The 13970-nt window shown below is 39.3% G+C and overlaps 1 protein-coding gene across 13 annotated transcripts in view; it reads left to right on the forward strand.

Annotated features, from left to right (window-relative positions):
* pard3 (par-3 family cell polarity regulator) overlaps positions 1–13970 on the forward strand; it is a 340861-nt gene that overhangs the window by 72908 nt on the left and 253983 nt on the right. The gene's annotated exons all lie outside the window — the stretch shown is intronic.

A 13970-nucleotide genomic window follows, 5' to 3' on the forward strand; every position in this document is an offset into this window, starting at 1 on the left:
TAGACCTGTGCCTGCTGCCTCACGTTATCATGGTCTCAGATTAAACCGTTTATTTAGTAAGTTTTTATTTTATTCTTAATAGCAGATTTAATTTATGAGCACACTTTATTGGTTTATACTGAAAGAGAAGAGTTTCAGTTAATTGGTTCATATTTCGCCTTTTAAAAAAATAAACTGGATGGGTTTAAGATTACATTTAACAGTCAGTCCTGCAAATTCTGCATTCAGAAATACCTGCATTTGGAGTGGCACAAATCCCAATCATGGAGCGATTATTGTTACTGTTTGATTTATGTAATTGTTTGTTCTGTTTGCTTTAAAATAATCAGCTCGCTGCTTTGTACACAGAAGTACAGCAGAGGTAGGAGGAAGTGCATTGCAGTCAAATGTACATTAAAATATTGCCGTCTATGTTCAGGAACTTAAGCCAAACCTGAAACAGTCTGAGAATCAGGGGGAGGTTTTTAAGTTCCTCTGTGGTCTGACTCCCACAGGGCTGAAACAAACTCTGGGTGCTGGAGGCATACAACTGCTATTGAAACATAAAGGTATAGTCACGTGCTGCAGGTTTTGGGCTTGTCTGGGCCCGTGGAACGCTAGGTTTGAGTCCTGAACCTTGCGTTTGGTCTGTATTCACCAGGCAGATCATTATGTCATGAACCAAAGCTTGTTAACAAAAACCACATGACTAAAGATACAGTGAGGTCAATAAGTATTTGATCGCCCTGTGATTTAGCAAGTTCTCCCTCTTAGAAAACATGGAAGGGTCTAAAATTTTCATCATAGGTGCATTTCCACAGTGAGAGACAGAATCTGAAGAAACATTCAGAAATCACGTTGTACGATTTTATTAAACAATTTATTTGTATATTACTGTGACAAATAAGTATTTGATCACTTGATTATCAGATAGATTTCTGACCAGCAAAGACCTGCTGTTCTGCTTTTAAATAGTCCAACTCCACTCTGCTCATGATTCTAAATTAGTGGCACCTGTTTGAGGTGGTTAGCCTGCATAAAGGCACCTGTGCCCCCCCCCACACACACACACACACACACACACACAATCAGTCAGAAGTCTAACTACCAACATGGGCAAAACCAAAGAGCTGTCAAAAGACACAAGAGACAAAACTGTAGACCTTCACAAAGCTGGAAGTGGCTACGGGGCAATTGCCAAGCAGCTTGGTGAGAAAAGAACAACTGTTGGAGCAATTGTCAGAAAATGGAAGACGCTAATGATGACTGTCAATGTCCCTCGGACTGGGGCCCCTCGCAAGATCTCACCTGGTGGGGTATCGATGATGCTAAGGAAGGGGAAGAATCAGCCCAGGACTACACGGGAGGAGTTGGTCAATGACCTGAAGAGAGCTGGGACCACCGTTTCCAAGGCTACTATAAGTAAAACGATACGGGGCTCTGTAATGTGAGATATTGGGCAAAAACCTCCTTACCTCAGTCAGAGCGTTGAAGATGGGTCGTGGCTGGGTCTTTCAGCAGGAAAATGACCCAAAGCACACAGCCAAGAAAACCAAGGAGTGGCTCCGTAAGAAGCATATCAAGGTTCTGGAGTGGCCTAGCCAGTCTCCAGACCTAAATCCAATAGAGTATCTTTGGAGGGAGCTGAAACTCCGTGTTGCTCAGCGAGGAGAACTTGCTAAATCACAGGGTGATCAAATACTTATTGACCTCACTGTATCTTCAGTCATTGACTGGGGACCACGAGGGCTGTTCAAAACAACAAGAGAAAGACTGATGTGCTGTGCTTTACAATCCTTATCTGGATAGTTCACTTATTAAAACTTTATATTTCGATTACCGGTTTTGAAATTTGGGAACAAGACTTTTTACTTGTTACTTTGGTACAGCGGAGGCATGCTCGCAAGGAGACGTGCCTGTGTGCTTTGACTCAAAAGATGCTAGCAACTGCAGTGATGAGGAGATGTCAGGTATGAAGGTAAGCTGCTAAGTGTTTATGAAATAGATTGTCGGTAAAAACAGTGTGAGAAACGATGTGGATCACGTTAAAAGTTGTTTTGATGAACCTTCATTCACCGATCACATTTCAATGAGTTGTTACGTCTCATCGTTGTGGTGTTATGGCATTGTTTTAAAGAACCGTGTTAAAAGGTAGCTTTTAGGATGACGTCACAGCAGCGCTGAGTGCGAGCCGTGTAATGAAAGGCAGAAAAGCATGTAAGGAGGGTTTTCAGCGGTGTTGAATTGAAAATTCAAACAAATAAATGGTGGCACCCTTATTTCTGTTTGATAACAAGACTAACGTTGCTTTATATTTGACCGCGGCTCATCTGGCGCTACGTTCCTACTCTGTTTACGTCGGCTATGGTGGCCGTTTTGGTTCAGTTGCTCTGCTCTGAGAACAGACTGAGGAATCTCAGTCAGATTGGAAATGAACTGACACCACCTCCAAAGCGGTTCCTGGTCCCAGATTGGGGTCGGTTCAGTGGCGGTTCTACACTAACTTACTCCCTGGGCGAGTAACCCCACCAGCCCCCCCCCGCACACATACAAAATTTGACAACATCCTGCTGTGTTCCCTATCTTCTATTTAGCCATTTTACACAAAAAATGTATGAATTTTCTAGACTCGTATTACAGGGGGGTCAAACTCAGTCACACAGGGGCCTCAGTTAAAAACACGCTTGAGGTTTTGGGCCGAAGAAGATAAACATTTACTGAACACACTAAAGCTAAACTTTTAAACCTTTTAATCTGAACTTTTTGAACATAAATATGAATAAAAACAGGAACATTAATCCAGAATAACTCAAGTTAAACCTTAAATAACTTGTCATATTTTTCTCTCCATAGAAATATATTCTGTCAAAATTATACAAATATGAACATGCTGCAGAACAAAACAAAGAAAACCTGGAAATATTAATAAGAAATAACAAATCAAATAATTCCGTTACTTTTTGCTCTTTTATCATTTTTTAGAGCATTTTTTTTAGAGCTGGACTCCTGCTTCATTTTTAGCAACAGTAGAAATCCTCCAAAAAAACTCAATCCATAAAAAATAGTCTGCCACTGGGTCAGTTTGAGTGTATTCAGACTGAAAATGTGTTCCGGATTATCGGGGTAAACATCTCTGGTTCACTTTAAGTGAATCAAATGCGTCCAGTCTGAATAAACAGTGACTGATACCTGTAATTTATTTGCACATTCTACACTTGTAGGTCTAAACATGACATTCAGTCAATGGTTTGTTGTTTTGTCACCAAATCTGTATGGTTGGGTCACATTTGGTCACTTTCTGAGCTTTTTTAGTCATCTTAATGTAAATCCTTAATTAAAGATAAACAAAATAAATATGAAGGCAAAATTCTCTTACTTGTAGTATTGCAGTATTTTCTCATCTATGTACTTTTGAGCTTAATGGAACAACTGAAAGCTGTACCTATCAGTCTTTTTCCCCAAAGTGGTGCAGCTTCTGCTCTGTACTGTGAATTTTTCTGCCATTCAGCTTTTCAAATGAAAGTTTACTTTGCTTCCTAAAAGCAGAACATCCACGCCACTGCGCATCACTTCTAACGCCACGCTGAATTTCACGCATTCAAACCCGAATGATTGTTAAAATGATTTCACAATCACCCAGCATGCAAGGCAGCTCATAACAACAGAGACAGGTTTGAGTTGAGGAAGTCACAGAAAAATGAAACAATTAACTGATTCAAAAGTCAGACCATGTTAACATCTGCAAATGAATCTTCTTTTATGTGTGTCTAACTATCACATGACACTTTGTCAGTGTTATGGATGATTTCATCTGTGTATGTGTCAGGATGAGGGTTAAATATTACTACTGAGAAAAGAACATTCAGCTATTCAGAGGAAATGTTTGTTTTATTCTTTGTTGACTGGAACATTCAAACATCACTCAGTTATTAGTTTGGAAAGCTTCTGTCAAGCGTATCTGAAGGCTGCATGTCAGAACTTTTCCAAAAAAGAAACCAACGTAACCATAAAAAGTGTTAGATTGAATAAAATAGTGTGACTAAATAGCTGTAAAGTGAACTTTGAACTGGGGCTGCACAATAGGAGGAAAGCTTTCATTTTGTGATATTAGTGAAAAATATTGCCATGACGATATGACTTGTGATACTTGGACAAATAGCAACAACTACTACATCGATTCCATTTCAATGCAACAGGTTTTTAAAAACAAATGTCAACATAAATTATTATGCAGCTCAATAGGAGACAGGTAGGAACAAAGAGCAATGGTTTATCATTCTAATACCAAAACTAATATGGACAACAATTGAGCACTAGAGGTTGTGTGCACCTAAGCTTTTTTTTTTTTAAACTTAGTGGTTTCTCTGTCTTTGCATGTGTGAAAAAAATGTAAGGTCATCTTTAATAGTGATTTATGCCATCTTTTGCAATCCAAGTGTTGCATAAACTGATATTGCAATATCAATAAATGTTCGATTTATTGTGCCGGCTTACTTGGAAAAAATATGTATTCATAGAAAACAAACGACACACTATAGTTTTTTGCATCACATGTGAGTATCTAAAGAGAAAAAAGGTGAGTGTTATGTGATGTTTTAGGAATGAGCTAATCAGAGTCCAACAATAATGTCATTTCATGGCTTAGCTCTTAGATTCCCACGCCCTTTTGTTTTAAACTGACATTTCTTTTATGATGTAAAACATTTTCCCTTTTAACTAGGAGTTTCCATTCATCTCCCTTTTATTCAGTCTTCATCCAGATCCCCATCACTCTTTACATATTTTCAGATGTGCACAGTTTTCCACTTGACGAGATGCATTCAAAGAAAGTCTGCATCTTTCAAGTTGTTCTTCAAAAAACAGAAAAAGTGGTTTCCCTGAATAAATCCTCCACACCAAATAGATTTTGAAGACTAAAGTATTATGAAGCATTAGTACATCATCAAGTTATGGTCTTGTTTATTATTTTCCAGGTGTTTTTAGTTGGTGTTTTTGCTCCATTTCAAACACTGCAGAAAGCATCTTTCAGGCTTTGTCTAGAATATGTTTCTGTGTACTCTGGCACAGATCTTGTATAATTGCTCAATGTGCGGTGAGCAGTGTTCTCCAAAGCTATGACCTCAGTTACATCCCCCCAAAAGTACTGCAGTAATGAGGCCAAGTGCTGTAGTCTGAAAATGTTTGAGTGAGACTCCAAAAGATGAACTTCACTCAAGAAACTGACATCTTGTTTAGTGCTTTTGATAGCAGGGATACATTACATTGACCATTTGGTCTGTTCATGGAAAACTTTCCCAACTCTCTAAAAGGGGTCCATTGTCTTTTATCAAACAACAATCTTTTCTTGTCTTAATCGTTCTAAAGTTTCACATCGAAAAAGAGTCTTTGCCTCTGATCCTTGTACATATCGCTGTGTTCGAAATAAAGGCTAAATAAAGACATTAACAATGCATGAGGTGGTAAGCAACTCTTTTTAACATGAGTGGTGGTCTCCAGGCTGCTGTGACTCATCTCTGCTTTACCACAGGAGCTTTTTAAAGACTGGAAGGAATGCCTGGCCCATCACACAAGGACATTTATTAGCTCACACTGAAATGAAGCACATGGGGTGCGTATCATTTTTGGAATATAAACACATCCTGGCCATTTTTGGGGCTTCGTCTGGTAAAGTAGAATTAGCTTTTAGCCTTCTCGTTTATTGAGCCAGATGTTCCTTCCAGAAGCTTCCTGTGCTGTTCTTGCTTTTCATTCCTCTCACATCAGTAACAGCCCGTCAGAAGTAAACAAACATCCGTAACCTTTATTAGACTCGCTCAAAAGGAATCCTGGTTCTGGCAGCTGTCTCTGCAACAGCTCAGGTGACTTTCATCATCTTGAGGTCATGGAACATACTTGTTTATGATTGGCTGGCGGGCTTGAATTGTGTTAACTGACACCCTAAACATTTACAGTCGTTTCTTCCTCCTCCAAAGCTGCTCTGTGTTTGGGCTTGGTGTGTAGCATCACTGTCTCCTCTTCATACCAATGTCTTATGTTGTATACTGCAATTACAGTTCAAACTCCTCAAGTGTCTTGGCTTCAAAATTTGCACTTGTTGGTTTCCTAGGTTTCTAGAGGGTGTTTTTCAAACCGTATTATTGCTGCTACAGTAATTACGTGCTGATGGGGACAAGGGTGGATTTTTTATTTTTTTTACCTTAAGAAATGACCTTTATAATTAACGTGCATTATGTAAACCAAAAACTTTGCTGATGGTCATGAAATGGTTTCACCTCAGCTCCAAGACTGTAAGGAAATAAACCTGCTGATTCCCCAGATCTTGAGTCCAGAGATCAGGCTGCCGTCTGCTTTTATGGCTACTGCTCATCATGACGTTTATACTTTTTCTTTGCAGTCACATTTGTCTTTTTTGGTTTTTACACATTTTAAAGCTTTTGATGTGGGGTTTCCCTATGTGTAACTTGGACCCATGTAAAATGGTGTGTGTGTGTGTGTGTGTGTGTGTGTGTGCGTGTGCGCGTGCACACTTACTCTTTGGTCTAAAGGTATATTTTTGGATGTTTTTTTTGTCTTATAGTCCACTTCACTCATTGCTTCCCAACTATGGTTTACTTTGGGGGTCTTGTTGGAAAATGAACATTTCTGTCGTTTTCTTAGGGGTTTTTAGTGGAGCAATGGTGATTTATAAGTTACTGACATAAACCCTAAGTGTGGGGTTACTGCTTCAGGTCTTATGACTGGTAGAAATAAATGTGGTTAGAACAGATGTCCAGAAGTGTCTACTAACTCTACTGTCACCCTACTGTGTTTCTTTTAGACAAAACCAACTAAGACATTTTTGTACATTTTATTTTCCTGCACATGATCACCTATATTAAGGTGTAACAGCTAAGAAATCTTGGCATAGTTCTCCTTATGACATTTTTTCAGCATTTTCAAATCAGAGATCTCACTGGAGCTGAAAAATAAAAAATATTAGAAACAGTATTGATTGGCAATTTAAAAACACAGATGTTCTATATTTTGTGAATAGAGATTGACGTATCTTTGAAGGAAATGTCCATGTTTATGTGGCTGATTGATGCCATGATTTAATATGATAAGTATAAAGAATTATGTGAAATGTTTTCAGCTTGTTGTTGAATCTCAGTCAGAAATTCCAAATGCCAAAACAATATGTCTTAAAAGTTGGTCCGAAATGTTTAAATTCTGAAAATGCTAAACCAAGAAAGTCCAATAAAAAACGTATCTTTGAGAATTTTCAACTGTTATTCCAAAGCCTATGGTTGCTTTATTCCACCCAATCCAGAGCTTGTCAATTTTGGTTGTCTACGTACCAGAACTACCGACTGTACTGAAGCTGCCACTAGAACTTGGGTTGATGACTGTGAAAAGACAAGTTTTGCGAGAGTGGAAGTCTACGGCTTCTTACTACTTTACAGTGTGGCTCACTGATACGCTATCTGTCATCCAAATGGAAAAGATTCACCATGTCAGGACCGCCTCAGTCAATGTTCACAATAAACTCTGGACACCATTTCTTAATCACTTTCAGAAGGTTCAAATTATTTAGCTCTGTATTGAGACTGCATTTTTTTTCTTTCTAAAACACACACACAAAAAAAGAGGAAAGATGGGGAAATGAAGTGTTTGCCTTCTGTCCAATGTGTCCAAAAGGAAAATGTGCTTTTTGCTCCTTTTCTTTTCTTTATGCCCTATTTGGACGGCCTGCAAATACATATTGAATTGAATGTAACTGGCAACTATTTATATGCTTTTCTTTTTTCATAGTGTTTTGTAATGAGTACCCGAATGGTTTGTTTTGCTTGTCTGAGATTTTGTCTATTTGAAAACAGAAAAACCCCAACTTATTTTGAATCTCCTGTTAAAGGGGGAACGAGTAGACAAAAAATAAAAAAATGAATAAATAGATAAAATCAAGAAACCCCCCCCAAACATTTGGACTTTTGTGAGGTCATTTGTAAAACTATCTAGTAAGACATAAAACCGAGCTGTAGAAAGGTGTTGTCACATTACATCTGGAGTCAAACTACAAAGAGCAGAATAGCAACAGTCAAACATGATGGAGGCAGTGTGATAGTCTGAGGACTAGAGGAGGTTAAAGTGACTGTAGCAATCATTTCCAGGTATTACCAGGAAATCCTAAAGGAGTGTGTGGCCAAAAGCTCTTGACCCCAGCCGTAAAAGGAGGAGGACAATGATACCCCCCCTCCCTAAAAAAAAAAAAGGTCCATGTTTCAAAATGGAAAGAGCCTTGAAATAATAACTTTTATAAATATTTGTTTGAGGAACAAATGTAGAAGTTACAAACCTTTTTTAAAAGGCTAAATATATATGACAACACCTTTTTTTTCTCCTTTAAACTCATGGCTCCCCTTCACAACATGTGTCCGAGGTGTCTGGTTTCAGGGTGGGCTTCTCCTGCAGCAATGTCACAACCCTGACTGACGGCATCTGAGCTGTGCCAACAGCATTTGTGTCCGCTGTCTGGGTGTGTCGCACAGCTGTGCTTCCCTCGACACGTCTGGCCCGGGCCTGCATGGTGCCAGGGTGTGTAATGGACCCAGTGCGTTGGCTGCTAAATTTTCTGTTGTTTACCACCAACGGTTTAATAATACTGAATGTGTTTTGTGTCAGCATCACAATGCCTTTGTTTCCCACATTAAATAAAAAGGCCTTGGGATATCCTGTATATAGGATTCTGTTTAAAACTGTTTGACTCTTCTTCTGAACTGGGAAGAATTTAGTTCTGAGCTCAATATAGACCTGGACCCCAGTGTAGGAAAGCAGACAGACAGGAGGGGCCATGAGGTTAAATCAACCCTGAGGAGTTTCTGAAAACGACAGCTTCAGTCCTCTACTCAGTCTGTGTTTCAAGCTGAATGGATGCTTGTTTGGAGAAGTCTATATACTGGTCATTCTTTAAGATTCCCTGAATGGAGCAAAGTGTTGCAATTGTGATCATAAAAAGCTTGGCAGACACGTGTAAAACAGAGCTTTTACACGCATCGATCACAAATTAGGATCTTCTGCTGCATATGTGGCTCATATAGATTTTCTTGAAGTGCTTGTGCGAGGATGTGGAGAAGCAGTCCCATGAGGCCCTCTGAAGTGCAGAAGCTGAGTAAGGAGCTTTGAAAATGGCAGCTTTAGAAAGGGAGGGGTGTGCTGCTCACTTTGTCAGCCTGACATGACGATTTATGCTTAGCATTCTTTTTGTTTGTAGATTTTTTAACATGTTTGTTTAGCTTTTCTGCAGCAAAAGGGGGCGAAAAGCATGTACAGCGCAAGAGGGTTGGGGGTGTGCGTTCATGTTTGATGTTACAGGAAAGAACGGTAATAAAGGAAGTTTTCCCCCAGAAAAACGGTGAATGATTTTTTGTTGGCCCGCTCTGGAGGGTCCTCCCCTGCATCTTTCCGACCACGGTCAGGAAGAGAAAAGTCAGCACAGGAAAGGTTCAACACTTGTTTTCAAGACGTTTAACAACAGAACTCCTTTTACGCTGTCACTCTCACAACCCAATGCATCATGGGAGATGTAGTGCATAAAAACGGCCGGCGGAGATCGCTTTTCGGAGCTTCATGGTTTTGTTCACTTGTTCCACGGTCTGATACCGGATTCTGTGGAAAGCTACAGCGCAAAAGAGGAGTTTTAGCTGGTATTTTTGTTAGAACTGAGCGACTTTACGAGCTAAATCGAGACAAGGAAGTGAAGACTTTAAGCACTTCTGATTGGTCAGACTGATGACATGTGATTAAGCCTTCAAGAATGATTGGTGGAGACAGGTAAAGGGGCGGGACTTTTCCTAAATACAGCCGGAGCTGCAGCTGAATCGCGGTACTGTACAGTCATTCTTATCAAAATGTCTTTAATAAAATAAAGTAAACGCAAAGAAAAAGTATTTTTTGATCTTTTATATTCCTAACTCCTCAGTGTTTTATCAGGGCCTGTTTGGATGAACACAGAGCTGAAATCCTGGAGATGGGAAATGTTTTTAGATCAGTTAATGAGGGCAATTTCCCACGGCACACTTGACCATCTCCCACGGCACACTAGTGTGCCGCGGCACACTGGTTGAAAAACACTGGCCTATACCATATGAAGCTACCGGTAGGCATACTTACAATTAAAATATAACTAACTCAGAGTGTTTTGATTACGCTATTGTCTGTTTGTTTGTGTGTATTTAATTTAACATTATCTGTAAACATTACAAGTACTGAAAAATGGCAAGCAGTTTATCAGACACACACACAAAAAAAGTCCCCCATAATATGTCTAATGGAGTGTCCCTCCCTTGCACAGGAGGGACACTTTTCCCCCCAGAAGCCCTTGAAGTTTGAACACAGGACTCGCAGAAAAAGTAAATTATTAGCAAAGATGAATGTGTTTATTATAGTTCAAATCACGCACCAAGTGCAGAACTTTCAGAAAAAAAGAGGACCGTGCGGTGAGGAGTCATCACCACGGTGATGCGGTTATCGTCACACCCCTAATGTTGACTCTTATTTAAATTAAACTGTTGCAGTGAAATGCTATTCGTTAATGTATCGCAAGTTATATCGTCCTCGCAATATTGATCACTAATATCGCATATGGCAAGTTTTCCTCATATCGTTTTAAAAAGGTAAGATGGAGGGAAAAAAGCGGCTGCGAATGAGCTTAAACAAACTCCCTTTTGTTTGAAACAGTTTTATGCCACATGTATCTGAAAGACTTGATTTATTCTGGGAAAAGGAAGCAAACTGAGTATGGAAATGTAACCGTAAGCTCATGTTGCAGCCATGCTGAATATGAGATGAATACCATAGATAGTGCTGCTGCCAACTGGGGTTTTGGTCTGGAGCACTGCCTGTATGGAGCTCCTCCAACAACTGCATGGTTGGGATGGATACGAGGTCAGCTCAAGCACGTGTTGAGGCCAACAGAACATTTAAAATAGCTTAATGGGTCAGGCAATGTAAATGTTCATGTGTTGGCTCTTTGTGAGACATCTCTTAATAAACAGTCATTTTGGTTTTCGCCAAACCAATTTTGTTTTAATTTCTATAATGCTACTTTGACGTCCTGAAAAATAAGGTCCAGCATGTTGGTGGTACATTTTGCTGAAAAGTTTGTTAAAGACCCACTTTGATCATCTTTTGATCCATAGGAAAATTGTTCCCAGTGTTCTTTTAATTGTTATGATGCCGTTTCTTAGCCAAAATCAAAGAAGCTGTGTTGTTTTCTAAGACAGAGTTTCTGCATTTTTGTCTGCTTCTGATTCACAGCAATTTGAATAAAGAAATACTCAGAAATGCATTTTTAATCTTAACTTTCTTTATATATGTCATTCATCATCAGAAAAATGCCACAAGAACGTGTTCAAAACACCAAACACAGGATTTTCCTCAGAGTGGGGCATAAAGCCTCACATGTAAACTAAAGGAGAGATTTCCTCTTTTCCTTCCCCTCCACTCACTTGAAGAGACATCTCTGTTTGACGGGCCGACCCCTCCTCCAGCTTTCTTCCTGAGCAAGGGCTGGTAATGACCTCATTTATTCCAGGCGAACCCCCCTTCGCCCTCCCCTTTCTCTCCAGCTTTCTAATGAGAACAAGATGACAACTTTATACTTGACTCAGCCTGGTGACACAGAAACCTCCACAAAGGGGGGCAGAGATAGAAAGACCCCAGATAATCAGTGTTTACATGGTGTGTGTGTGTGGGGTGATGGTGGGGGATTGTGAGGAGGCGGATGAAAACAACACAGCTTCTACATAATTGTACAAAACTATATAAAAATGAAGATTTTAATTTGAAAAGTTGCTCCAAACGTTGTTTTTTATTGTATCCTGCGATGAACCAACAACGCAGGACTTCCTACTGTAGACTGAGTGTTTGAGTCATGAAAATACACAATAATAGGACAAATTATATTGTGTTTTTAGACTTCCTGTTATTTTTTTATATTCTGTGTGGTTTGAGCCCATCATTGTTGTCAGTATTTATCCTGCTACTTTTTCTGTCTTCTTAAGTAATTTCATATATGAATTGTTGGCTTAAATGAGATATTTTTACTGCTTCCATGTTTAAATGAGAAGAAATGTATGAAAGAAAGACGGAAAATTCCTTTGAAAAGCTGGTGGAGGTGTTGGAGTGTGTTTGTGTGGTGGAACACACTTCTTGTTCTGCACTCTCCCTCTGATGAATGTGGACCTTCAGGAAGCTTTGCACGAATCTCGCTGTTGGACTTTTCTGTTCTGACTGCATTGCTGTCCTGGAAGAAGATTAATTCAAAGGATGGGCATAAACATGAGAAATGAAATTCATCAGCTGAAATCAGTTTTCACTCTAAAGGCCGTAACACACAGCCACAGTACATTGGTGCATTTTCCATGAGTGACATTTCAGGCTTTTGTGATGCATGTCTGACATGCCTAATTCCCAAGTGTTTCTTGCGTTTGTCATCCGCAGATGTGCATCGAGGATTTTGGCCAACTGATCTTTACGTGAATTCGGTTTTGAGACGTTTCCAATTTTTACTTGGTTGAGAATTGTGCAGTTTACACATATTTTACATAGTTTATTACCAAATGTTCCATAAATCTTGCGCTAGTGTGTGAATTATGCGAGATGCAAACGCAAATTTTTGGCTTTCCATGAGTGTTTCATGTATGTCCACTAATGTATAACTTATATTTGCCGTATTCGGTGCACATATTATGTTAAAGTTATGTAATTAATGCACACATTTTAGGCTAGTTTTGGCTTTATGTTCATTTTTGTGTTCTTTGCATGTTTTATTTCTCACTTTTTCCACCTTCATCCGTGCAATATGTGCAAAATGTACGTGGTGGCTGCGTAACTTGGCTGTACCTTGGTCAATGAGGGTTGCTTTGTGTAGGGGAAAACTTATAATAATAATAAAAAATCATTTCATTTTGAAAATTCGTAGTCACAATGACAATAAAATGGTTCAAAATTGAAGATGCAAGGTTGTCAGTATAAAAAAATGGTGAGATTAAAGGATGCTGTCAGACTGAGGATCACCCAAGCCTCTTTGGGAAAACTCACACACACTTGAGCCACTTTAGCATTTCATTTTAGTTAATTGTAACCCACACAAGTCTGAGAAATGATTGCTCAAGAGCCTGTGTGTTGTACTGGTGCATGCATACTTTTTGATCTTTTTCATACAATTGCATGTTGGCAGTTCAAATCAGCCTGGTTTGGTGATGATGTAATGTCCCCCTTTTTCCTACAAAGGTTTAAACTTTGAGAGTTTAAACAAGAGAGAGAGATAAGTGTGAAAATGTTCACATCTGTCTGACAAAAGTGTATAAAGTTTGTAGTGAGACGTTTTACAGCCTTTAAACATCTGCAATCTGACTGAAGATTTCACAGATTGCGGGTTATTTGTGGATCGTGCAGTAAATGAGGGAACATTGCACTGCTAATCTACATTCATGCACTTTCAAATCATGCAATAAGTTTCTAAAACCTATCAAGGATCTTTCTCAGTCCCTGCTATTTCTTTCCTTAAATATTCCTCAGCTTGTAGACAAAGTAAACACATCTCTGGCCAGCTTTGCCAAGTAAAACAGTGAATGCACTACAACACATCAGCAGAATGTCTCTGTTTGGTTGTATTAGGCGGTATTCTGCTGCTTTATACTATATGACTTTCAGTAGGCGTCATTCTGAGCCCGTCTTCTCACCTTCCAGTGTAGTTGAAAGATAAAAACAGTCAATATCAGTTCTTACATAGTAGCTGGCAGAACAGTCAAATAGCTCAATTCATGACCATCCAGCTATTTGCTTTGATTTGACCTAAACAGCATTTATGTCCAAATCTTAACGCCAAGATGATTCAAGTTTGATTTTAGGCTCACTGCTTCAGCAATCAACCTTAACTTTGCTTGTTTCAGTTGTCAGGCTGCAGAGTGCTTTTCTCGGCTTGAATGTTTGCTGTTTGCCTCATTCTTTCT

This window comes from Oryzias latipes, chromosome 17 (assembly GCF_002234675.1).
Source record: "Oryzias latipes chromosome 17, ASM223467v1".
In the NCBI taxonomy this organism is placed as follows: Eukaryota; Metazoa; Chordata; class Actinopteri; order Beloniformes; family Adrianichthyidae; genus Oryzias; species Oryzias latipes.